Genomic DNA, 27,045 nt, shown 5'->3' on the forward strand with positions numbered 1-27,045 from the left:
TGTGCCGAGTGGACTAGAACCCGGGAAGCAGAGGGCTCTGCCACCTGGGGGCGCTGGCCCTTCCCCCTGTGCAGCGGCAGAAGGCCCAACCGCTGAGACTGTAGTGCCGGTAGAGACAGAGCTAGCGGGAGCAGCCTTCACGCAAGGCACAGGCTGGCATCAAACATAAACAGGAAAGAAAATGAAAAGTATTTCAGCTCATCACGGAGGTGGAGAGATGCGTGAGTTTGGGTATTAAGGTGGAGCAACTAAGGTGAACGTGATCTTTTTAAATGTGAACCAAATGTGAAAGTTATTTTTTCTGGGATGCCAAGCAAATTCTACCAAGATCTCCCTGCAAAGTCCAGTACAGCCCAGTACATGATAAAGGGCAGAGCAAATCTTAGTGAAGGCCCCCTCTCCCTGAGGCACAAATTCACTTAAAATGGCGGGATGGTGGGATGCAACTCCGGTTGTCAGGGTCTCACAGACCTTTGCTGGATGAACTTCTGGGTCAGTGCAATGGCTCCCTGCTGTGCTGCCTTCCTCCGTGAGCTGGCAGGTGCCATCAGGGTCCCTTGTTCCAAAGCCCCCTTCCTCTCACCCAGGATCGTGGACTCTTGTGGTGAAGACCTTGACGTGCACCTGTGTTTGCTTATAGAATTGTAACTCTCCCGAAAAGAGCAAAATCAGACTCCGGGTGGATTATACAAGTGGCTGGCAAGTGTGTGGGGTTCATGGGAGGTTCTAGAGGGCTCAGCAGAGGGCTGCCCTCAGAGCCACCCTGAAGACCCAGACACAAGGCCTGGCCCCGATCTTTGGGCCTTGCGTTCATTTCCTTGTCCAGGGGCCCTCTCCTCCCTTGCCTTCTGGCAGAATCCCACTCACTTTTCAAGGCCGAAATCAGATTCCACCACTGCTGGGGAGGCTCCCAGAAGAAGTTCCTCTGCACCCCAAAGAAGCTGCACCAGGGCCCCTGTGACAGGTGGGTGTGGCCAAGTCTTCACCCCCAGATCTCTTGCTGTGCTTGACAGAATCAGGAACCACATCCACCACCACAGCACCCCAGCACCCTGCACCACCCCACGGACACGGCTGCCCCACAACGCTCCACGCAAGAGAGAGGGGCGGGAGGGCAAGAGAGGAAGGGATGGACAGAGGGACAGGCTGTCACAGCACCTGTCTCACAGTGTGTGCTCGGTAAACATCCTTGGAATCACAGAAAAAGGAAATTAGTCACTCGTGACAGACCTCCTTGTTCCTGAGTTCTGTGTCATTCCTGTTTGTCTGTCTCTGAGGGTTTTTGTTTGTTTTTGTTTTTTAAGGAATATTCAGTTTCTTTTTTTTTACTTTTTCTTTAGTTATCAATGGACTTTAATTTATTTGTATGTGGCCCTGAGAATCGAACCCCATGCCTCACACATGCTAGGCAAGCGCTCTACCCCTGAGCTGTAACCCCAGCCCTGTCTCTGAGTTTTTATCTTAATATTTTAATCTCTAAATTGTATTAGAAACAACTGAAGTATTTTCATAAAATGCAGTTATCTTTTAAAGCGAGTTAATATGTTCTCTTGATATTTTAGATGGAATTCATCTGTGAGTATTTTCTCCAGGAGAAAGCTACAAAATGAGAGAAGAGTTGAGACTTCCCTGCCCACATGCCCAACTACCCACAAGAAGAGCAAACCCAAACGTCAAGGCTTGAAGCTGTAAGAAGATGGACCACCCAACCCCACTGCAGGCAGCGAGCGCAGCCTGGGTTCATGCATTTAGGGCAGCATCCAGGAGGAGGGTACAGCTGGGGCAAGGTGGGCACAGACTGCCAAGTGGGGATCTGCACTTGCCCTGAGCGTGGAAGCCAGGGGAGGGGGAGCACTGCATGGATCATAATGGCAGGGTCCAAGACAGGGACAAATCAACACAAGCTCTCGCACCCCAAACAGTGCACAGCCTCAGTGGGAGAGAGCCCACTGGCCAGCTGGCCTGGTCGCCTGGGGAGGGATAGGCTTCCATGGCGGCTGAACCCTGCTGAGCCTCATGCTTTGACAAACCTGGGCCTCCTCCCCTTCCATTCTGCCCACCCAGATTCCTTCAGCAGGCGGGAAGCAGAGACGGACCTAGCAGAGAGGGCTGGGGGTCAAAGGCCTCCACTTCCCCGTGGCCCCTCCCAGGGGCACCCCACAGCAGGTGACCTGTTTTTTTTCCTCCAACTCCTTGTGTCTCTTCTTTCTGGTGCCCATTGCAGCGGGAAACCTCTCTGCAATCCTTGTTTTACACTCCAGTTCTCTCAGTGAACTGTGGATCAGGAGGGTGGAGGCCAGCTCTGTCTTACCCGCTCTGCTTTGTACACAATAGGTGCTCAGGAATCCGTTCTGAAGGAAGAAATGCGTGTCCACGTGGGCCAGTGTGGGTGGGGTTCAGCCCACTGTGCAGGGTAGCACCCAGCCGGTGCAGCATCAGGGTGGGATGTGCCTCTGCCATTCCAGAAACACGGCCCCAAGGGAGCAACTCCATCCTCTCACCATGCACAATACTCAGCTGATGCTCAAAATAAAATTTTCCAAACAAAAATTGGTATTGCCATGGACACCGACCCCATGATGTCACACACAGATTACTTGACTCAAGGATTTCACAAATGCTGAGAAAGGAGTTGACACGAGCTGCAGCACTCCCGTGAGGGAGTTCAGAGATGACTGCCCATCCTGGTGACATGTGGTGCTGAGGCAGTACAGGTCCTGTGAGCAGAGGAGAATTACCCCAGTTGCCCAGGAAGCTGGGCCATGGAGTCCCCCACTTACACGCACAGCAGGAGGTGCACAAACACTACACAGACGGCCGGCTGCAAGCACCACATTTAAGGAACCGTCTCTTCCCAAGAATTTGGTCTGCAGCTCCAGCTGTTATCTGGGGATAAATCCATTTGCAGCAGCTGCAGACAGCCACTTCCCTGTGAGTCCCACTCAGCTTCACCAGAGAAGCATGTTAAAAGTTAAAGTACCTTCGTCACATTAAGCACGCGAACTTTTCTAACCATAAATTCATTTCACTGAATTCCTGAGCTATAAAGTCACCCCACACTCTTCCTTGTAAATCAGAGGGGGTGTATCCACTTCCCAACGTGTGCCAATTTGCTATTTTTCCTGTAATTAGGAAAAAATGCAAGTCACTAGAGTTACAAGCCCCAGTGAGGGCACCAGGTTGAAGTGGTACTTCACGTTTGCCTTGACTGTGCAGTAAAGGAATGATCCTGTGGGGAGGGAAAAGGGAAAAATAAATTATTGTCTAAATGCAGGATGATGAGGCCTAATGTCAGGCAGATAGTCTTGTCCCTCAGTGTGGCTTTGGCCATTCTGCACAAATGGAGAGTGCCATCAATTTGTGGCACCTAGTGGCAGAAGGTTGCAGAGCTGGGAAAATCACAGGTAGCAGAAAACAGAAATTAAAGGTGCTTTTCAAAGGTGTGGCGGGGGGCGGGGGGGAAGAGCTCAGGCAGAGCCAAAGCACAATAGCCACCTGGTCCCTTCCGGTGGCAGCAGCATGGAGCCCTCTTTGGAGGCCTTGGGCTCGAGGTGAAGTGCAGGTTCCTAGATCTGCAGTGGCAGTCAGGGAAAGGGTCTTTACCTGATGGTTCTCTTTAAAGCAAAAAGTGATTTTCATGTGTCAGAGGCTCTCTTTTTTTTCTTTAGATATATCTCCTAAATTCTATTTTGTGGTGCTTATTTATTTCAATCGAACAAATGGGGAACTCAGTTTTCACTAAAATCAGCTCTTGACCAAGGACATTATTGCATATTGCACAAACAGGCATGCTATCTTCCCCTTCAGTTTTCAATACAGATACTATTTTATAGGAGTCACCTCCATTGGGTTTTGAAAAGCACCTTGATGTACATAATTAAAATAAATATTAATGAAAAAGATAAAAACAATAAATGCTTATGTGGCCAAATAGCTATTCAGGAAGGTTTGGTACATGGAGCATGCACAGTGAATATATGGAGAATTAACCTAAAAGGCATTGAATTTGAGACTCTTTCCAAAGGTGATAGGATTTTATGCCGACAAAGAGAAAACTCTCCTATTTCCATTCATCCTTTAAAAACGAAAGCAAGAACAAAGGCCAAATCTTCCTTAATTTTAATCAGGAGATAACAAAAAAGCGAATTAAAAAGAAAACAAACCCAGGTGCCCCTGACGGAAGCTGAGCACGGGCCGCGGGAGGCCTCTCCTTCCTCTCGCTGCGACTCCATTTTCAGCCACCCAATAATTCTAAAGGTGAACAAAATGGACCCTTGTTTCTAATCATCCTAATGACCCTGGCCTTCATATTTAAAATGTCATTCAGAGATAGTTTCGAGCTGGCAGCTGCTGACGGAAAAGAGCAATAAATAATACTGCTTCCCTGCACACGCCCGCCCGCGCAGGAGGCGCCAGGGCACCTCGGCAGGACACCTGGGACCCACTACTGGAATGCCACCCCATTAGATGCCAGGCACCCCGCACATCGGCTTTCAGGAGGGGAGTGGGGGGCGGCTTGCCCAATCGGAGCTGCGAGGGGATTTAGGAAGACAGAATGTAATTACCTGACCTGGAAGCCGGCCAAGGCGCGGGCTGGGGAAGAAAGAGAAGAAAAAGTCAAGGAAAAAAATAACCTTAATTCTCTCCGCCGATAACAAAAGCCAAACGTGGTTCCTTTCTGCTTATGATTTGGCAGCGTGGGGTGTTTACCTCACCTCCAAAAAATAAATAAGAAATAAAACTTCCAAATTTCCAGCAGGCCCCTCTGAACCCGGCTCTGCGCCCTGCAGATGCCTTTGCCGGGAGCTAGGTGGCACCGCGAGGCCCAGTGCAGGCGCCGTGTCCTTTCCCGTCCTCGCTCAGCACCCCACAGCAGGTCCTGCCACTGGCCGACCCTGTCACACTCTCCAGAAGGCAAGTACCTTATCAGAGGCCACCGGGAGGAGGCCAGATACTGTTTTAACAGTTTGCAGAGTGAATTTTTCCTCTTGGAGGACTGGACTTAATTCTGATGACATGGATTAAATAAAATAATATCACACCAGGGCTGTGACACTTTAGAGCTCTTCAGTTGTGAAGGGCTTGGGGATTTTTTTGTTTTGTGTTTTGTTTTTTGGTCCTTGGGTCTCCCCCGACCCCTGCCCCCCGACCCCAATAGGGAAAGACACTGGGAGAAAAAGATGGAGAGAGAGAAGTTTGCCTCTGAAGGTCTAGAGGTCATCCACCTGCTTAAAATAGTCCTCAGTTGACCACAGACCAGTAATCCCGGCAGGTGTCTGAGGACCGCCTCCAGAAGCCCGTCTGTCCTAACCGCCCCATGGCAGCAGAGGGGTTCTTGGGCTGACTCAGAGACCCCAGAGACGTGCTGCCCTCCCTCCACCACACTCCCTGCTAACGATCTGCTCCTCCCGCTGCAGGAGGGGTCAGCAGGAAACGTCCAGGTAAGCTGTGGTACGTGGTTTTCCCGGAGGGGAAGCAAAACAGTCCAGGACACCTCGAGCTTGTGAGAGGCAACACGTTGGTGTGGCCTGCGCAGGTCATCACAGGCAGAGAACCCAGCCCGCCACTCACTGTGAACCTGGGCGGCCGTGTCTGTTACACCCCGCAAACAGCAGACACCGATGACACTGAAGTAGAAAATCTTCCATTGCACCTTCCTTCCCGTGTTCCCATTGTGCTGAACACCCCGGTCATCACAGAAACCGTTTTTTACTTTTTTTCAGAAATCTGATACCTGCACATAATTTTTAAAGCTAAAAAAAAAAAAATGATGTCCATAAAATCTAAGAATGAAAGAGAGGGGGGAGGAAGGAACAAAAGCCAGGGGACTGGGAGCTGCGGAAGGGGTTCCAGAGGACACTCTGGCCTATCACCCATGTAGAGAGGCTGGGAGAGCTGCCTCCCCTCCTCACTGTTCAGGGCTGCACACCTGCAAGCACATCTATGATTTGGGCTGAATCTGTTTGCGATTTTAAAGTAAAACGCCTTTGCTTGTTTGCTTACATCTCTACAAATCCTGGCCTGGAAACAGGGGAGTGCAGACCTCCCCAGCTTGGAACCCTAAGCTGTGGCTCTTTGGGGCACTACATGTGGGTGAGCCTCACAGCCTCGTGCAGCTGCTCAGCTCACACGGTGGTGCCAGGTTGGAAGGGCCTAGGGTCTTCACCGCTCCCACGGGCAGAGTAGGGGTCAGAGGAAGGAAGCCACTGGGATTTCTCTGACCATTCCAAAAAGCTGCTGCTTCCTGAACTCCATCCTCTCCATCAAACCTGAATCCTTAAGAAACCTTAAGCTCACACCCCAAAGCCAAGCCCATCTGATTTCCGGTCGGCGTGCACAGAACCAAGCCCAGCACAGCTGTTCACAGCAGTGACTCTGTCTAGCCATTGCTGTTGGTTGGGTGCTTTTGGTGCACTGGGCTGTGTCTCCTCTTCTGGACACGTGGGCCTCACACACGTGTGACCCCAGTGGCACAATCTGCTCCCCACTGCATACAATGAGCAGCAAATGAGTCTAACAGACACCCCCACCCACGCCAACGCCCATACCATCAGGGTGGGAAGCGCAGGGAGAGAGGGATTCTTATTAATAATTCATCCCAAGCAACCCCCTGGAGCAGTCTCACTATGATATGCTATGCAGAATGCTTCAACACGCTAATTAATATTTTCAAAGTGTTCCGTGGGCCCCTTTTAAAAGCATTTTTGCCATCCATTGAATGTTCTGCATTATAAGTAAAAGATCAATCCCGTCCCCCAATCCTATTGATGAGCTGTCTAACCAAAGCAAGATATTCAGAGTCAACAGCAGTTTTTTCTCCCTTAGCATCGCTCCCCAGGTAGTAGGCTGGAACCTGGCATCTCTTCTGAGACCAGCTGTTCCCCGCCCCCATGATGGACACACATCCTTGCCTCACGACGCCCGGCTTGGTGCCCCAGACAAAGACTCGGTGCACAGGGCCTCCGTCTCTAGATGCAGTGGCCACATTCACCACCTTGCAGTTGAGTCTCTGCCTGAAGGACAGGCGCAAGCAGGGCACCCAGGGCAGCCCAAGCTCAGAGGCTGCACTGTGACTCCTCCCCAGCATGTCAGGGATGAACCGCTTCCTCACACTGTCCCTGTCCTTCAGCCTGGGGTCAGGGCGTGGAAGCCTCTCTGCTGGCTTGAAGGCATGACCATCTGACTGCCACTTTGACAAGCAGAAGCAACCAGGGCCCTTCCAGATGATTGACACATGCAGGCTACACTCCCGCCTTGCCAACCCTGGCCTCTCGGCTGGCGGAGGTGGTTAGAATCCCAAAGGCTGTCCCCCCCGTGGAGGGCAGCAGACGGTCACTTCGAGTGTGCCCGTCTCAATGATTCTTCCTAAATGTTACCTGGAGACTATTTCTCAATTCCAATCAATCGTGCCTATTGATCCCAGCAATTACAAGAGCAAGAAAGGAGTAACTTTCGCCCTTTATTCTCTCGCCTTCAAGAAAGTGATTTATAGAGTCAAGTGGGTCAAGTTGGAATAACCACTTTCCAGGGGAGAAGAGTCTTCCCTCGACGGAGGTCTGCAGGGTGGCCTCCAAGGGGAACCGGCCTGGCTATCAGGGCTGGGTGGGCGCAGGCTGCCCTACAGAGGGCCACGGCCACACTGCTGCTCTGACCACTGAAGGAGCGCGGTGCACAGGGAGCTTGTTTCTATCCAGGTGAAATTAGCCATTTTCAAGGACAACTTGGTGGCAGTGATGACACTCCCAGTCCTGCGGATCCATCCCTCCTCCCTGGTTCCAGACCCGCCCTTCACCTCCCAGTGAGCCCTCCCCACCCTCCCTCAGCCCTGGCAGCCCCTGCCTCTGCGAGGTTTGCCTGCTCCGGGTGTTTCATGAGGTAGAGTCACAAATCAAGAGGCCCTTGGGACCGGCTTCTCTCACTTAACGGTGTCTCTGAGGTCCATCGCGGGCAGCACGCGGCTGCGCTCTGGTTCACAGGGAAGTGCTGCCCCGTCGGGATGGGCTCAGCTGATTACCTGTCCATCTGCCGAGGAGCATCCGGGCTGTTCCCGTCCTTTGGCTGCCGTGTTCTAGCGGCTATGTTCGAGTGAGGCTGGGAGAAGAAGAGAGAATGTGTGTGAGTCCTCTGGCTTAAAATCTGTCCAGCCCTCAGCTTCCTTCCTTCCAGACACCCCAAGTCCCTGCACTCCTGACTTTAACCACTCTTCCCTAACCTGCTGTTCCTTATTTCAAAATCACTTGTCCCTTCTCTGCCCCAAACTCACACCTTGACAACTCCTACTCACCCTTCAATACCCAGCTCAGATGTCCATTCACTAGGTCTTGGGGCTGCGATACCATCGCCCTCCCCTGTGGTCCAGCATCTCCACTCTGTATCCATCATGACCACAGGCCCACAAGAGCAAGCACTGCGGGATCACACAGGCCAAGGTGTGCGTCCCACTTTGACTCTGGGTTTCTGCAGCTGTAAAACACACACTGTAAACACCCAAGACCAGTTAGAGAAGGACGGCCGTGGGCCTAGTGAGTAAGAGAATGGGGAGTGCGTGGCCCGTGGGCCACACCACGTCCATGGGGCCATGTCCACGGGGCCACGTCGTCCACTGCGACATCCCGTGTGGAGTTTCATTGTGTTTGCTCCCCTGGGGTCTTTTCCAGCTGACCATGGGCACCCACAACCAAGAGCTGTGCCTTCAGATGGAGGGTGTACAGCTCATGAAAGGGGCTCGGAGAGACCCACCTGGAGGGCAAAGTAATGAGTTAAAGAGCCGCCGACATGATTCCGCATACCCAAGGCCACCTCTCTGCCCCGCCTCGGGTCCCCAGGTCCAAAGCACCTGCCCGACTCTGACAGACATGACAGGGTGAGCTTCAGCATGGACATCAGTCCCCGGGCTACACGAGGACATCCTGCCTCGGCTGTCCCCCTACCCAGGTCTCAGGAGGGGGCAGAGGAGGACAGACTGGCCTCCCGAGGACACGGTGAGGCAGCCTGGACGCTCAGGTCTTGCTCCTGTGAGCAAGGCGACGCAGCAGTGGGCCCGTCCACCCACCCCACGCCAACGGCACGACAGTGGAAGCCACTTCTGCTCTAGAAAATGGAAATGAGTCCTCTCAGGCAGAAGGAAGCACGTGGGCCGTGGTGTGGGACCGACAGAGAGGACCACACACAGCCCGGGGAGCCTACCTGGGTCACACGGAGCTGCCCCCGCGCACTGGCCACATCCCTCCTCCACCTGCACGCTGGACGCACACCCACCCTGCGCTGCCCCCGCGCTCTGGGCAGGGATGAAGCTCCCAGAAGGTCTGCATCCACGAAACCAGCCTGAGTGCGTCTGGCTCCTGCTCGCCGCGTGGCTGGTGTGACAGAGCACTCCCGCCGCTCACTGCCAAGGTCTCTGTGCGTCCTAGAAGGCCAACTCGGCCAACACGGCCGGGGCCACGCTGGTCGGAGCTCACCTGGAATAGCACAGGACAAGCAGTCAGCCCAAGAGTTAAAACCATGCGGTTTGACAGGATTGTACTTGGGCTGAATATCAATTCTTAGTTGGTCAGTGAAGTTGATTATAAAACTAATAGGGAAACTCCAGAGATAACGGCTGACATTCTTGAAGGTTAAAAAGTTTCTGTCGGATCAGACGGGGGCTGAGGCAGCCCAGCCAGTGTCCTCATCGTTCAGCCAAAGCTTCTCTGAATGAAATTCTCTATTCGGATGAGAACGCTGAGGCCCAGGGCACCGCTTGCCTCTGGAGTTCCCGGGAGCAGTGCCAGACCTGGGCCTGAGCGCCACCTTCTCAGACAGAGTTCCCTTTACAGCAGGAACCTGGACGGGGAGCAGATGGTTATGATGGGCCTTCAGTGTCCACTAATTCTACAAAAAGAAATATGTAGCTCATGTGCCCTGACAGAGGTCCTGGATACAGAGATTGGACAGCAGAGTGGTCAGGGAGGCATGGTAGGAAAGATCCAGTAAATGTCAGAGATGGAAAGGGGAAAAAACTTCTCAAGCCCACAGCACTCACTCTGTGCAAGGCTACATTCAGCTACTCTCCACCATACCAGCCCAGCTGTATCTTGAAGGGCTATTTTCATCCTGGGGACCCCAGTCAACTCAGAGAGGTTAATCAATATATCTAAGGTCACACAGCAAACAGGTGGTGCAGGTGAATGGAACTCAAAGGGCACGCTGTTTCCTGCTCTTCCAGAGCCATTGTCAATGCTTTTCAAACTGTCTGACTCCAGGGCCTGGTAGATACACACATATATAGACGTGCACATGATCGTGTGTGTGTGCGCGCGTGTGTGTGTGTGTGTGTGTGTGTGTGTGTGTGTGTTTTATGTGTACTCAGATATGCTAAACCAAAAGTTGCAGGAAACAGCTCCTTTTCCAGCACCTGCTGTGACTCTGTGGTCTCACAGGGTATGGTTCACTCTCGCTGTGCCCACCATTCAGATGCAAGTTGATCCTCCTCATCCTTTTACAGACAGCTGCAAGGGGTGAGCAGCCTACAGGCTGTCCGTTCCGTGGCTGACAAACACAAACACACAACACCTTGCCCAGTCACCCTCGCCTCCATGACAGGATCCGCCTCAAGCCTAACACCACCTCCGGTCCCCCGCCAGCTCCCCAGCTCCTCTGTGCATCCAGAATCCTTCTCTGTGTTCCCTGAGTCACGTGACTGGTCTCAGGAGGGGCCGAGCTCACTGCATGGCCTTGCAGGGAAGCCAGCTCTTGCCCCTCACTGGCGGACATCTGGCCCTGGCAGGTCCCTGCCCTCCGATGCTCACAGGCAGACAGGTGGCTAATCACAGCCCAGGGAGGTACAGTCTCTCCTCCCAGCAGGGAGCCTGGGAGGGCCTCCCAGGGAAGGGCTCCGGGTTCTGGGCCGCAGGGGGTTTCCTGACTCTCAAAGACCCTGTGATGGACCCTTTGCCAGCACAGCTGTGGACCAGCACCAGGTGAGGAAGTGCAGGACCTCATCAGATCACAGCCTGGCACAGCACGGGCCTCAGAGAGCTTGTCCTCCGGGGCTGGTGGTGCTCTGCAGCCGAAGCCCGCTGTTTTCACGGTTCTTCCTCCTTTGTCCCCATTCAGGAAACAAAGCCTGAGAGTCCAGCTGTGCGGGGGCTAGGACCACACCAGCATTCACCGACTGAGCAGCAGCTCAGCCTGCAGGGTCTCTAGAAGGCCGCATCGCCCAGGGGGAGTGCGAGGCAGGACCCCCAGGCTGGGGGGCACCAGGAAGGGGGCCTCCAACTTTCCTCCCTCCCCCTGCCTCCTCTGCAGCCTCTGAGGAAGGAGGCACCAGGGCGGTGGGAAGCCACATTTCTGCTGAGCGCCCTGCTCCTTGGAAAGCTCAAGAGTGCCATCTTGTGCACGAGAGGGGCAACGCGACCCGGCATCCTACTGTTCTGGAGGGAGCTGCCTGCCTTTGCCCCTTCCTTCTGGGACCCAGGACTCTGGGCCTCTCAGGGTCCCCACAGCTGGAAGGTTCTCTGGCCTGAGGCCAGGGCAAGGAGTTCACCTCCAGGAGCAGCCGGGTTCTGTACCCGCTGCCCCTGCTCCCCCAGAGGCAGCCTTCACCCCGCACAGTCCTCCTCGGCTTTGTGCCCAACCTGCCCGTCTGCTCCCTCTGAGGACTTCAGGGGGGTCGGCCTGAGGAATTGGAAAGTTGCTTGAAAGAAAGAAAGAAAACCAGAGGTAGAAAAAAAAGAATTGAACAGAAAGAAGGCAGGAAAGAAGGGAAGAGAGCGAGACACAATTGGAAGGGGACAGACAAAATGGAGCCATAGGAGTTTGACAAGGCTTCCAGCTGATGGCAGCCATGACTCCAAATTCCAGAAATTCCACTCCCTTCTCAGAACCGTGTCGGTGCCTGTTGTATGAGTGCAGAGAATGGGGCACACATGAAGGCAAACCCCGAAAGTGCCGAGCTCTCCATCTGGCTTGCACTGAGTGGACACCTGCCCTCAGGAGCCGCAGTGTCCCCATCTGTACAAGGACAACTTGGGGGAGTCATCAAATTCCAACTCGGTGGCCTCTGGACACCAGGTTCTACCTCCTGGACACTCTGACTCCTGCCAGGCCCACAAAAAAGCCTGCTTTGAATTTCAGCCCCTTTCAGATCCAAATGTTTCCAAGCAGGAAAAAATGGCATAAAAGGAGAAACCAGAGAAAGAAGCAGTAAGGCTCCAAATGGTCCCCAATCATAACCAGGCGAGGCTCTCCACCTCTTTTTCTGAAATAAAAATGTGAGGAAATCAGCAGTTACAGTATAGGAAAACCAAAGAGAGGTGGACGGTGGGGACAGAATCCTCTTCCCAGCTCCCCCCTGACCAGGTCTGGGTGGCAGAAGGGCACCATCATCTGTCACCAGCAATAAATGGAGGCGGTCACATGCCCTCAGAGCTTGCCGCTATTTACTGAAGGTCTGATTAAGAATAGCGTCCATTTGCATGTGTGTATGTTTCTCAGGCCTTGGAGAGTGGAGAGAGTAACCTGTTCTGTTAATAACTTTCCTCCTGTAATGATAAACAAGAAATGAAGATAAGGGATAATGACTAGGGTCATGCTGAGCAAGGAGCCACCACCTCTGCCCTCTACTCCCAGCATGCAAAGCACTGCGCGTGAGGCATGATCCTGAGAAAGGACTCGCTGGTCATGACATCCGGAGCCACAGCACCATCCAGGTAGCTTGGGACAAGCCTCAGCCCCGCTCGGCAGAGACGACTATAATAAGACCTATGCCGCTTTCATAATTCAAACTAAATGCAGATTAGGAGAAAAGAGTCCTGAGTTCTTACAAAACAGCATACAATAAGTCCCCATTTTCAGCAGATTGGTTAAATGGGTGTTTTTAATGCAAATTAGTTCAAATTGCTATCAAGAGTAATTATTGTAAAAGAAACCCAGCATTTCCATCATCCTTCCCTCATTTAATTCTTCTATAGTCTCTTTTAAATAACTTAGCCATAAAATTTCAATTGACCACTAAAAAAGGGGGGGGGGAGTAGAAAAAGAAATAAAGGAAAACTATGGGGAGACAGAGGAAGAGGATGAGTGTCCCCAGCAGGGTGAGGGTCCTCTCTGGGCCCTGCAGGAGTCTGGGTCCCCCTCTTGGGAGGCTGCAGAAATGCAGAGAGGCCGTCTGAGTGCCTTCCAGGCTCCCCTCCCCTCCCCAGGGCAGGGCGCTTTCCTGCCTGCGCGGTAGCTGCGGGAACCCATGCATTAGAGGAATATGAGGTAAAACAGGCAGGCGCATGAGGTAGGAAATTGTGCCTCATTTGTTCTAAATTTGCCAAAGTCTAAATCTTAAGGGAGGCATTTTTACTTTACATATTTGTTAATGGAATCTGTTTCTTATTGCCCCAAAATACTTAATATACAAAAGGAGTCAGATTCTCTTTCTGGCCTTAATTCATCATAACACACAAAAACAGAAACTTGATTTCAGATTTCTCTCTGCCTCTGTCTCTGATTCATATTCACGGCTCCCGGTCCTTCAGAGTGTCTGGAGGAGCCCTTTTATTTACCTATTATGGCGTCATTTGTAACATAAAACTGTTGTGTTCTCTTTTCATTAACAGATTCAGTTGCAAATGCTGGGGAAAAAAATTACCCTGCTCCCCTTTTTAAAATGTGCACATTTATTGGGATTATTAAATCATGGCAGCTAATAGTGGTTGTCACCAACTTAATTTAAAAAGCTGATTATTACTCAAGCCCTACGTAGTCCGGGCCTGATACTGTATAATTAGCAGTTGTGATTATTTAGTTAATTTGCAGATTAGAAATAAGTGCCTGTTTTGAAAAATGTGGCCACTCGACCTTCAGCTTTAGAGAGGGAGCGAGCCAGCCCCTCTTCCGGGAACAAAAGTATCCTGTCAAATAAATGCATTCTGATACAGGTCAGAGGGAGCAAAGGAACGTTTCCCAGACCATCCGCCTGCATCCTGGCAGCCAAAAGTCCGGCAGGAAGGCTCTGCAGTAGTGTTTAAATTAGCTGCCTCCCGGCGGAGCCAAATCAAATCAAATGGCACACTTGGAGCCCAAACAAGTTAAAAGATGGTCCTCGTGGGCAGCAGCCACTAAAGCAATAGTAACTAGACAAAAAAGTCCTAGTGACCCTCGCTCAGTAACAATGTAGCCATGAAGACTGGTTGGAAGTGGAGAGCCTCTTGGACTTGCGCACAGATCCGTCTCGTAGGCACTATTTCCATGGCTGCATTTGTCACCAGTCATATGACAGTAATAAAATTTGTAACTGTTTCCCTTATACTCTGTGCGATTTACCTCCTCTAATAGACAATGCAAATGCTAAGAGGCACATATACATCTTCATTACATAAGCCGGTGCTCAGCCACTCTCCTCCCGAGACACTTTTATTCATTTTTACACAATTTGCCTACTGTATGGTACAGATGGTTTCTATTAAGTAAAATATCTGTTTTCTTCCAAATTTTTAGTTTTCGTGATTAAATTACTTTAAAATGATGGTGCATTGTATTATCTTCTTTCATGACTTAATTTAGCTCAAATACTCCCAGCATAAACTCTAAGCCCAGTGTCATCCACTCAGAAAATGGCCCACATACTGTGATTTTCTGAGGGTTATTCCACCCTGGCTGTGATTTCTATGCTTTATCAATTACTTTCACCCGAGTCTTAACTATATGGATTATTTTCCAGAGATAAATTTGAATATGAATATAAATGGAAACTTTGGACGGATATTAAAATAGGATTTCTCCCCTACACTGTTTAGAATTTGAGATGTCGTTTGCTAATGTGCACGATGCCAAGCCGGAGCCTGGCTGCACGGGAAGCCTGCAGTGTGAACGTTCCAAGTTGCTGCCCCCAAGTGGCGTGCCCTGGTGCCGTCTTCTCTTCCCAGCCCTCCTAGTGCACCCCGTCTCCTCCTTGTGACCTGGCTGGATGCTGATTCAGCGAGCAGAAGAGTTTGGTCAGAGGTTCTGTGACCTTCTGGCCTCTGGGGATCATGCCCTGGGCCTCAGTTCCACTGAATGTCAGGAGCTTGTTTCTCATTCCTCGGAACCTGCAGGCTGACCTGTCTGGCTCTATTAGCGTGATACTAGGCAAATGCATCCCCAGGAATTTTTCCTTTTTACATTTTGCATTCATATTTCGTTCTGCGCTCAAGTTCTCTGACTTTCCACATGGAACACAGTCCATGGCCAGGAGCTGTGGAGCTCCCTGGAGGCCAGCACCCTCTCTTCTGGATTAGCTCCTCCCCGCCAGCCTCAGCAGCACCCGACTGGACCACAGACCCTCCTGCAGGGAGAAGAGTGTGGGCAAGGAAGAGGGCAAGGCTTCCAAGAGGGGAGGGAGGCAGTGTGTGCTCACAAAAGGAAGGACACAGCTGGCGGGAGAGGACCAGGACAGGCAGAGGAGGAGCCCGGGAGGCCAAGCACAGACACACGGGCCAGCTCCAGGAGCACCTGCAGTGAAGTCTCTCTACGGAACATCCCTAGCCATGTGCCAGCGTCGTAGCTGGAACCCTCCAGACACGGACCATCCTCCAGCTCCTCTGGAACAGTGGGGCTAACTCTTTGGTGCCATCTTCCTGTATCTCTCCAACCCCAGGGTGCAGGGACAGAGGGTGTCACAAGATATCTTTGTCCTCAGAGGTATGGCAAGGCCATGAGTACAGAAGCAGATGAGGGGAGACCCCAGGCCTTCTCCCAGCTCCCACCTGAGGCCCGAGGCAGGTCAGTTAACCTCTCTGGGGTGCCTTGTGTGGGAGACATATGAAGATAAAAGAGCAGGCCTGAGAGGCTTGGAGGTAGACCAGAAGGCTTACAGGCATAAGTCTTGACTTTTACCCCAAGGCTAACTGGAGTCAGGCTCTCTCCAAAGGAAGCCAAGAGCCACAGTGCCATCCCAACCAAGAGCAAGTGAGGCTGCCCAGGGAGTCTAGAGGCAGATTCCTTCTAGAAAGAGTTCACTAACCAAGGTAAAATGTCGGGGGGATTTTTTAAATAAGCCTTGACATGGGCCAGGGAGAGTTCTTTCTAAATGCAGTGACACTCTGGAAGCCCCACCACATGGCTATGACTTGGCAGGTCCCACTTTGAGTCAGCCTAGAGTTCAGCAAATATGGCACCAATGGATCAGAGGAAATGGGACAAAAGATGAGCAAATTGATCATCCTCTTAGTCAATAGTTTATGTGATGGAAAATAAGACCAGGGAGAAATGGGCAACACAAGGAACCCCAAGAGGTCTGTCCCTGCCTGCGATGCTCAGAGGTGACCAAGCCACCAGAGCTGTTCCAGGATGACCATCATATCTGTGCTGAAGGTGGGAGATGGAGATGCCCATTAAGGTCCAGTTAATTCCACTACCAAGACCTGCTGAGCCTCAACATTGGAAGGGTCAGGACTCCTGGACATTGTCCTAGCTTTGGCTACCCCTAAGCCTCCTGTGACCCAGCCAGGGCCCTGCCAAGTCCTCCAACTCCTGTTCCTGTACTTTCCTGCCAGGTGCTAGCAAGGCACATCCCACGGAGGGTCAGCCAGCCAAGTACCATCACCAAGAGACAGCCAGGTATGAGTAAAGAAAGATAAAAACAGTCAAGAACGGAAGGACCCCAGCTCAAGCCCACTAACCCACTGAGAGAGCCACCCGAGAGTCAGAGGCCTGGAGACCACGGCACCCTCAGCCTGGTTAGTCACTCTTCCTCCTTCTCCCCTCCCACCGTCCCCAGGAATGCCCCATTAACCCTGCAAAATCATGATGCCCCAAACCACAGCCTGATTTGGATGCAGTAACTCAGTCCTGGGAAACCCAAGAATTCCACAGCAGCTTTGCTGCAGCGGGGCAAGTTACAACCTGGGGGGCGGGGGACACAGAGGGTGGTCCAGGTCCCTGATGAACTAGTGAAAATGATCAGTCACTTCCAGGGGCTGAGAACACTTCCTCTTTGCCTGTGCAGGACCGAGAGAGATTGGCAACAGTGGAACATAATATTATTCCATTCAAAGGAAGATTTAGCTGCTCCAGAATCAATTTCAGAATGTAAGAATGACAGTAGGTAATACAATAAAGTCATTCAAAGATCATGGGGCAGTTAAACAATAGACTGGGAGACTGCATTATGCACTCACAATGTACTTTAAAAGAGTAGATTCCTCCTTGCTTAAGAAACAGCATTAGATTGATGAGTGAAAAATATTTATTGTGGGCTCACTGGGCCACATTGATTGTCTGGCCGCAGGTCTGGTCCTGGAAGAGGAAATGAAGTTAAGACTCTGGAATCCTAACAACTGTGGGGTCTACTCTGGCTCACCCACGACGAGCCATGTGACCCAGCTGTTCAATTTCTCACCGAGCCTGTTTCCTCCCATGCAGAATGGGAACAGTGATCGAGGCCTCATAAAGTTGTGCAGAGGATCCTTGAGATCCCGGAGGGAGTGTGGGGCATCCGGCCCAGGGCAGACCCTCCAGAAACGTGCCTCTACTCTAGTCAAGGGGCTTGTGCACAGGATGCACTGGCCTTAGCCACAAGGGGCTTAGCCCCAAGGGGCTCGAGGGAGGGCCCTTGCTTAGAAGATGGTGGGGAACAAGGGAACCATCTGCCGTGTGCCAGAAGCCAGCAGGTAAGGGTCTGGGTGCTGAGAGGAGGTTGAGGAGAAAGAAGTTGTATCAAAAGGGGAGTCCGAGAAAGCCCAAAGCGGAAGTGGGTTTTCAGTTAGGGGTCCACAGAGAAAGAAGCTACCCTGCCCCAGAGTCAAACACCCGTGTGCCGTGTCTTAAGGGAATTTCCACTGGGAGAAAAAACACACAAAGCAGGGGCAGTGCATGTATGCATGTACTTTAAAATAGCGCTGGGAGGCTCCGCTGTGCCCACGGCTGCTGCATTAATTTGTACCCATCGGGACTAGATCAACCAGGATCCCGTTATCAAGTGTCATCTGCAGCGGTTCTGTGCGACATGAAGTACTGACATACATGGGACCCTACAAAAGGGCCAATGATTTGGTGAGAAACCAATCTGCCAGGTCTAATGCGTTGTCACCAAAACAAAACGATCCACAACAGACCTCCCTTTCATTTTGTTATTTCATCCTATGATTTTACAAAGCCAGATGTGGACATAGCATAAATAGGGATACACACTATCAAAGGTCAAGGCCGGCCTCCACCCAGGGCACAGGACATCACAGCGGGAGCCTGTGGTCCCAAAATTCAGTTCCAAGAAGAGGTCTGTCTCCAGATGCCATCAGGCAGAGCTACATGCTGATATCCCGCCCAGGACTTGGAAATGGAAACCTATGAGCTCAAGCAATTAATTTCCCAATTGGATTACTTAGACAATCATATAGGAAAGTCTACGGATATTAAAAACTATTAAGAGCATTTTAAAGACAGCATATGTTAATCTTTTCACAGAACGGATAAAAATACAAATCCATTTCCCTCATAACCTTTCAGCCCATAAACAAGAAGGAATATGGAAATTTTTAAATTTGCATGCAAAGAGAAAGTATTTTAACTCATGAGGATTTATACACACTGCTCTCTAGGGAAAATTTTTCACCAAATTTTATTTTGAAACTGAACTGAAGATCTGGCACATGGCCCAGACTGTCTTCAAATTTTGTCAAAGTTTCACCAGCACTGCAGATACGTATAGAAGTTGGGAACTTCATTAAAGACACGTTATCTGAGACGATTTCTCCATTCAATGACAAGAATGACATTTTCGTGGCTAGAAGGCCACAAGGCGAATGTGATACAGGACTGAAAACTGTGTGCTCAAGACAGGATGGGAAAAAGGAACTGTCTCAAAAATAAAATTAAATGTGACTTAGTCTAAAGGCAACCTGGGAGCTTAGGTTGAATTCTGGAAGAAAAAGAAGGTTTGTGAGAAAAGAACTGGGCAAATCCAAAATGAAGCCTGTAGCTTGATGAGGAGTCCCTCTGCCAGAGTTTACCATCTTGGTTTCAGCAAACGCACCAGGGTCACGTGAGATGGGAGCACAGGGGGAGCTGGGTGAAGGGCAACAGGACTTTCCCTGTACTATTTTTATAAATTTTCTGCATATTGAAAAGTATTCCAAAGTAAGTAAAAGTTTTATTTTCAAAAATGTGATGGAGGAAAGGAAAATCCATGCCATTGCTGGAACTCTTCAGTAGGGGAAAAACATAATTTGGGGACAAATTTATACCATAAATTCTGATGAGTACACTGTCGGACAGACACTGCAGCATGGGATGAGGAGAGCGACGGCTGTCACCCCCCAGCTGCTCAGTCACGAGAGGGTTCCAGAAAGCAGCGTCTGAAATGCTGAGTTAGGCCACCCAGGCCCAGCTGGTAATGAGTGGTGTCTTGCAACACCAAGCAAGAGGCAGGTGGCGACATCACCATTGAAGATCTTTCCGGAAGGAGGCTCCTAATGTTGCATGACCTGGGCAAACCTCATGGCTGCTCGAGGAGGCTGAGGCTGGTCAATGGTCACAAATGTGGAGCCGCCACTCAGATCCTAGGTTGTCTTTGTTGAGTGCGGCTTGACTCTGCCCCCATCTAAGGATACTCTGAGGGGAACCCAGCTCCAAGGCCAGCCGAGTTTTAGACAAAGACGGTGGCACGCTGCACAGGATGGTGTGACAGGAGTAGATCCTGCTCCGTGGACTCAGGATTTCCCAACTCCAGGTGTCCCTCCTGCTAGGCCGGCAGGCCTCTAGGACAGCCGTTACTTGCGTGCTCCTACCCTCCTGGCAGTGCACATCAGAGGACGGAGCTTCGGGGGTGACCAGAAAACAGGCATCCCCAGCCATCCCAGGGGTCACAGAGAAGCAGGGGTTCCCTTGTAGGCAGGTTGGGGACAGGAATCCTGGCCTCACTGGGAGCCCCAGGGTGGGGAGCCAACCTTCCTAAGACCTCCACCTCTGAAGAAGGGCATCTTTGTCAGAAAGTCCGGGACCTTCCCTCCCCACTGTGTACACCCTTCAGGTCTGCAAGTTTTGAAATGAAAACAAGGAAGCGTAGAGCGGCAGCCAACATTTCCCCTAGACAGAACACAGCAACTTCCAGGACACAGGCGAGAACAGGGCCCAGGCTTTATTAAAAAGACTTTAAGCCAGGCACCCGGTGGAACCTGTCTCTAAAAAATACACAAAAAAAGAGCTGCGATTGTGGCTCAGTGGTAAAGCACCCCTGTATTCAATCCCTGGTACAAAAAAAAGACTTTTAGCTCCCAAAAAATAAAAATAAAAAGGGGTGCAAGTCATAAGGGCCCTGATGGCCTGTCTAACAAGATCTCCAGACACAGGAATTCCCAGAGACGGGACTCCACGGTGTGTGGAGAGCCAGGCTTCGCAGTACTCCTCCTTCACCTTCAGGGCGCGGGCCAGGTCTTCCCTCCTGGTGGAAATGGCAGGCGCAGTGCCAAATAGCATCCCGAGTAGCAGGGCCTCTCTCTTCATTCTTGCTTTTTACCAAGCGCCAAGGTTCCAGAACGCCTGGGGGACTCCTCGCCGTCTGATTGGCCCAAACAGCATCACATGACAGGATCACATCCCCCCCCCCATCATGAGAGAAGGAGGAAAGAATTACCAGGGAAAAGCTCCTGCAGATATGTTGGTGTTCTGAAATTGTCCTCCCAAAAGCTGGGGTCCTGTTTGCCAGGAGGAAGCTGGCTCTCAGGTCCCCCACAGGGTCTGGCGAGCCCTGGCTGATTTAGTGGAGGAGCGCATCAGAAGGGGGAAATGTATGCCAACGCAGACGAGTGTCCCCATGAGCCATCCTGTCCCGGAGCAGACGGACGGCCCTGCCCGGTGGAGAAGCAGGAAATCCGGGGGAGAGCCTGAGCAATGGGTCACTCAGGACCACGGTGAACGCGGCCAGCCCAGCAGGGAGTCCAGAGCCACCCCCTTCACCACCCTCACTCACCACGCAGGAGGATGTCTGGAGGCCCAGGAGGGCTGCTGGGCCTCGGGAGGTTGCTCAGCGTCCCCTGTGCCCACAGGAAGCCCAGCTGTCCTCTAGGGGCCACACGTTGACAGCTCTAGGTAGTCCCTTGACCTCGAAAACCAGTGACCTAGTGCTCTCCAGGGTCATAAGATGCAGCAGCCCTCATCTTAAGTGGGGTCCTACGTGGTCCCTCTCGTCCCTTCAGAGTGTTCTGTGAATCAACTTCACAGTAGTTACTGAAGGTCCCACACTAAATGTACTAGACTTTTTTTTAAATAAAAATTCTATTTTAGTTTCATCCTCTGTTTTCAGGTGTGAAACCATGGATGTGATGGGCTATAGTTACGTGTAAACAGTGAATGACGAGTTCCTAATGACTGTTTGGTGGTGGTGGTGGTGGTCCTGGGGATTGAACCCAGCAGCACTTGACCACTGAGCCACTTCTCCAGCCCATTTTATTTCTATTTTTATTTAGAGACAGAATTCACTAAGCTGCTTACTTAGTTGCTCTCTAACAGCCTCACGAAGTTGCTGAGGCTGGCTTTGAACTCACAATCCTCCTGCCTCAGCCTCCCATGCCCAGCCTGATTTTGGTTTTAATGTACATCTGCATGTCACCTAAAAGCATATTGAGTTTACTAATGGAGCTCCTGCCTCAGTGGGGACAGGCCAGACAAGCAGCCACTTCAGATCCCTCTAATACTCATATTTGGGGATTATACAAATGTAAAATGGGCCTCTAAGAAAACTTGCTGGTTCAGCTGAGAGCAGGGACCGTGCGGAGTGGAGCCGAGGAGAACTTGACCCATCAACCAATCCTAAGAGGTTGTCCATGGCAAGTGGAGTTAAGCATGGCAGAAAGGAAAAGCCGCGGTCAACAGACGGAGGTGGAAGGTGCATCTGGGGGTGCCGTCCAGTGGGAAGGCAAGAGTGACATGAGAGGCTGAGCCGAGCTCAGGGGGAGGGAAAGTCACCAGAATAGCTTCAGGTTAAGAGATTTTTTTCTAAAAGAAGAAAATGCTGGAAGCTATCTTCCCAAAAAAGGGCCATGAAACAGTGTGAGAGGAGGGAGTTTGTGAAGCATTGAAAGCTGAATTATTTTTGCTGAGGTCCCTCTAGCTATGACACTATTTAATAGACCATTTAATAGACAATTACAAATCCAGTTGCCTTCATTATGGTAAACAGACAAATGCCCACACAATGGTGCAATTTTGTGGATCAAACTGTTGAGGACAAAAAGGTGAAATCCTGGAGGCCCGGGACATGGTGATTTTCGGCACAAAGATGCACACAGCAGGGCAAAATTGGGTCAGAGAGAAAACTCCAGATCCACACCCCTATCCTGCTCATGAGACCTCAGAACTTTCCATGATGCAGTAAATTCCTCCAGCGCACTCAGTTAGACCACACCAACTAACGCCGAGTTGCAGGATGTGCTCAAATTCCTCCAGAGGCTTCCCCACCTTCTCGCTCTGTCTGATGCTTGGTTCAAACCAAATCTACGGCATCAGCTGGGCAGCTGCCACTCAGGGCTCATCCTGTCTTTCCTTGTCCCATTGAATGGTCAGCAAAAAAGTGCCAGGAAGATGGCGGTGCAGCGCAAACCCTGACCAGAGCCTTCACTTATAACCCCACAACCCACTGGCCACAAGAAGGCCAGTCGAGCCTACTATGCCATCCTTGGTCAGTGCAGATCTCCTGAAATAGTGAAAAGCTCATAAATATCTGAGATGTTGAGATAATTGATAAATAAAAGTAAAAAGAAAGGCTTCCTGTTTTTATCACACACACACACACACACACACACACACACACACACACATCACAACAGGCTGTCTGATTTCTGCAACTGCCCTGGAGTAAAAGATGCAGTGAAAGATGAAGATCACTTAGCAAACTAAAGTTGACTGCAGGCAGCTCCCCACCTGGCCGGCCTCCGGGCCAGTTGTTGGCACGTCAGCTGAGAGGCCGTCTTCTAGAACCGAGGAGCATGCTCTGCACAGCCGCACCCTCGCTGAGCCCCACTACATATCACCCCTCCCCACTACACCTGAGCAGGGGTGTAGTGGAAGTTGCTCAGGATCATTCTGTCATTGTCCACTTTGAGGCAAAATTCCATGTCCTGAATCTGGAGTCAGGCTTTCTGCAAGATAGGAACTGTCTCCTAACGCTAAGAATGAGAGAAAGGTCACCAGGGACGGGACCCGCGGCATGACAAGGGTGCAACCTCTCCCCTGCCTAAGCCATGGCTTACCAGGTGGCAGCCGGGGGATGAAACTCACCCTGACCCCTGCAACCAGCCAGGTCTATACTGGGAAGCAAACAAGCCGTTGATCCAGTTTTTGATCCAAAGTCCAATCAATCGCCGTTTCCTCCATTCATAACGGAACTGCAATCCTGTTAATTCACAAATCTGAGAATGACGTGTGGCAGTTATTTGCATTAGGAATGTAGACACCAAATGGGAGCTGAATTGTCTGAGGCCTGGCTCCAAAGTCATGAGAGTTTGATTTTTTAAAAATATTTACAAAAGCTTTTACATCTAAATAATTGTCTTTCCTTTTGAGAGCCGCCTCCTTGCTAGCCCTTTGCTCCACAGGGGCTCTCTCGGCTTTGAGCCATCTTCAGACCCTCCCCCGGAACTGGGTCAGAATCCATTGACAAGTCCCAAGACACCCAGGTCACACCTCGGCTTTTGATTCATAAACAATGTCATCACCCGACTGCAGTTTGGCTGCTAAACAAGAACAACAGTGCCTCTCTAGCTCAAGTTTGTCAGAAGGAAGGCTAATGATGCCCCCGCCCCAAACATCACATGGTTTATCAGCGCCAGGAGCCCGCTCTACGAGGCCCTTAAAATACACAAACTGCCTTTTCAGGTCCCTAGGCCCGGTGCGGGCTGGCATGGCTCAGCAAAGCCTCCTTCAGACGCGGCTCTGGAATTTCACAGGTCAGAAGCCTTGCGCCAGCAGTCAAAGCGGATCCCTGACTCCAGAGCCTTCTGATAAAAATGCTTTGAGTCCAGTCCCCTCGGGGTTAAGTGGGAGATTTTTAGCAGGAAACCTCCTGACCTCAAGTAATAATCTCGAGTGTCTTAGTTTCTCGGCGGCTCCGATACTCATCCACTCCATTTGGGGGACACAGAGGTGGTTTCTGTTTGAAACCTTCGCCACAGAGGCTTCCCGCTGTTCAGTCTTCAGGAACAGGCATCCGAGAAGATTCCATGAAACATAAAAACAAGTTCTCTAAAGCTGTCACACAATAGCTTATAAATGACAACCCCACCTAATTCCTGGTGAGGAGGGAGAAGTTCCTCAATAATGTCTCCCTTGAATTCATTCCGAGAGGCTCGCTGTGATAATGAACAACCAGGTCCCCTTCCACCACACTCACACTTGACATGCGCTGCCCTGTCCTCCACTGCAAAAGAGTCTCAAAGAAAAATGTGATGTCATAAAAATCTTTCTACTGAAAATGAAGGAAAGCAAGATTTTTTTTTTTTATTTTGAAAATCTGACTGCTCATTTTGATTGCTAAAAGAAAAAAAAAATATCTTTGAAACTTCAGTTTTACCAAAGGACATTCTTTTGTCTTGTAGTAAAGAGCTGGTCTTCTCTATCATAAGAGGAAAAGATATCCAGGAGATCTTCACCAGCAATCACCTGGCCTAGAAATGGAAGCATCACTGACTGAACTTTCAGGTCCACCTTTCTGAATGTTCACCACAACTGCCTGGGCGCGTCCCGTGTGCACGAAGCCTCTCCTTGGCAGATGAGGGCTCCCAGGGAAGGAAGGCGGATGCCCAGGATCTGCCTGTGAGAGCCCGGGGCTGGGCTGAATTCTTGTGGTTCAAGCTATTACTTCACTCACTGCCGTCAGAAGCTTGGCCATGTTTTAACCTCAATTTCCTTCCAACTTTTGTTTCATTACAAATAAAGGTGCTAATACAGAACTGTGTGTAATAAAGGTCTTCATAACACCAAGAGAGAAAATTAAAACAATTATGAAAGTAGTTTCTCATGGTGGTCAATGATGTACAACTCCAATTTAACTGCTGTCCTATTAGGGGGTGGCATTTATAACTTACCCTTTATTTTCATTTTGTTGTATAAAAAACTTTCACAGTTTATGTAAGTTTAAAAAAATAAAAAGTCCTGCCTTAAGTTCTGCCTCTCCTTTTGGGTGAGCCTGAGACCTGACAGAGGGTACCGTGCAGTGCCCAGGAGCCCAGGACCCTGCGCTGTTCTCTGGAATCTGCTGTGGTCCTGGAGATGGCTCCCCCAGAGACCGCAGCTGGCTTTCGAAGCCCACAAAGAGCCCCAAAGTCTCAGCTAGTTGAAGAGTTGCCTGGCCAGGGGTCAGAGGACCAGCAACTGTACACCATGAGCAGAGGCATGAGTGTGCTCGGTGGGGGCAGGACACTGTCAAAAAGTCCCAAACAACGGGACTTTTGAGCTGAGGCTAAGAAGATCAGTGGTAGTTGGTCAGAGGGACTGGGGAGCAAGGGACAAGCCACCACAGCATGAAGCTCCCCGTAAAGAGCACGCATGTTGGTTCCTGAGCCCAGACTGAAGCCTGGGCAAGGCAGACAGGGCCAATGAGCAGCACTGTGCCCGTCTCTGCACCCAGGCAGATGAACTTTGAAGAACCACCTTGTCCAGAACTTTGCTCCTCCCACAGGCAACAGGGTCTAAGAATGTCTCTTCTTTCCGTGGAGCCACCAGGAGCATCTGTGCTGAGCCCAGAGGGGAGATGAGTCCAGAACAGAAAATGGCAGTCCACTGTGGGAAGCAGCATCCCGCAAGTCCAGGCCGTGGGCATCTTGGTTCCATGATGCCACAATCACCAGCCTGGCTTGATTTGCATTAACTAAACCCTTGACATATCCAAGGGCTCTTCTGAACAGCCACTCTCATCTTTGGTAGTACTTCACTCAGGTGGATCTTCCTGGGATCCAAGCCTTGAAGCTGTCTGATAGGCCATGAATCGTGACAGTGACTTGGGGGCAACGACGAGGTTATTTGGAACACCTTTCCAGTGGAAACAGTCTATTAAATTTTATAAACATTTCTTCTTTTCTCTGGGTCGGTCCTGACCGTATATAATTTGTTAGCATTTTCCCAACACTGTTGGTTATCTGGTCACACAAACAGCACTTGTATTTTCCATGAGGCGATACTTAAATAAAAGATACACATAGCGTAACACAAAACTCAGCACTTGTAATTCAGTATTTTGTGAGAGATGCACACATTTGATCCAAAATCTTCCCCGCGGGGAGTGTGGAGAGTTGGGTGAGTCGAGATGACCCTGGAGCGCCACACAGACAGACACCGGGGGGAAGCTCAGCTACCCGGAGCCTGAGCCTGGGCAGACTGCCTCTCAGGGGCCTCTGAGTCTGGGGACACCTGTGATCCCTTTTGGAGACAGGAAACCTGACAGGGGGGTAAGTGCCCAGTCCAAGGACACTTCTGACTGTCACCCCTGCCACATACAGTAAGCCAGGGGTTGCCAAGCCCCCAGGGTCAGAGGCCAGAGCTTCACTCTCAGGTCATGTGAGGTCCTAGGAGGAGGACAGTTGTCCCCTCGCACACAGCTGAGATATTCCAGCTCCCTTCCCAAAGCTGGCACGTCTCCTCTCCACACTTGAGGGAGGCAGGTCCAACCCCAAAGTCACCAGCCTCCCCGCTCACCATGACAGAGCTGACTTGCCAAATTCCTGGCACCCCATCCCCTACACACCCCCAGGTTTCCCTGTCCCAGTGGTGGCCCGTGAGCACGGCCATGTTCCTCTACCCTCTGGGGCTCAGCCCAGCTCTGTGGATCCCTTGGGCCTGCAGAAAGGCACACTGACTGCAAGTGTGCCCGTCCCCAGGCCCAGCAGGGTGTCGAGGAGCCCAACCAGAGATGCAGGTGCCCCCATGGGGTGTGAGGGGCAAGAGCAGCATGTGGCAGGGAGCGGCCTTCCAGAGCTGGGCTGCCGGCTGCATTCTGTGGCTCTGGGGCACTGGAGAAGGATGCCCAGCTGGTCCCCTTGACAGGAGTTAGGATAGCCAAGCCAGAGACAGGCTTCCCAGGCCCCTGCCCCAGGGCCACAGCCTGCCCAG

At 51.1% G+C, this 27,045-nt stretch overlaps 1 long non-coding RNA gene across 11 annotated transcripts in view; it reads right to left on the minus strand.

Moving 5' to 3' along the window:
- The window catches only part of LOC120885597 (uncharacterized), a 54,891-nt gene that overhangs the window by 11,032 nt on the left and 16,814 nt on the right, over window positions 1–27,045 (minus strand). For 2 of the 11 annotated variants that reach the window (XR_013427011.1, XR_013427000.1), the window contains exons 2-4: window positions 8,285–9,458; window positions 8,015–8,091; window positions 472–7,686 (exon numbers count right to left, since the gene is read on the minus strand). This is a non-coding gene — a long non-coding RNA (uncharacterized LOC120885597). The remainder of the gene's footprint in view (window positions 1–471; window positions 7,687–8,014; window positions 8,092–8,284; window positions 9,459–27,045) is intronic. The other 9 variants (XR_013427008.1, XR_013427012.1, XR_013427009.1 and 6 more) reach the window with 9 other exon arrangements.

Source organism: Ictidomys tridecemlineatus, chromosome 1 (genome assembly GCF_052094955.1).
Source record: "Ictidomys tridecemlineatus isolate mIctTri1 chromosome 1, mIctTri1.hap1, whole genome shotgun sequence".
Lineage (NCBI taxonomy): Eukaryota > Metazoa > Chordata > Mammalia > Rodentia > Sciuridae > Ictidomys > Ictidomys tridecemlineatus.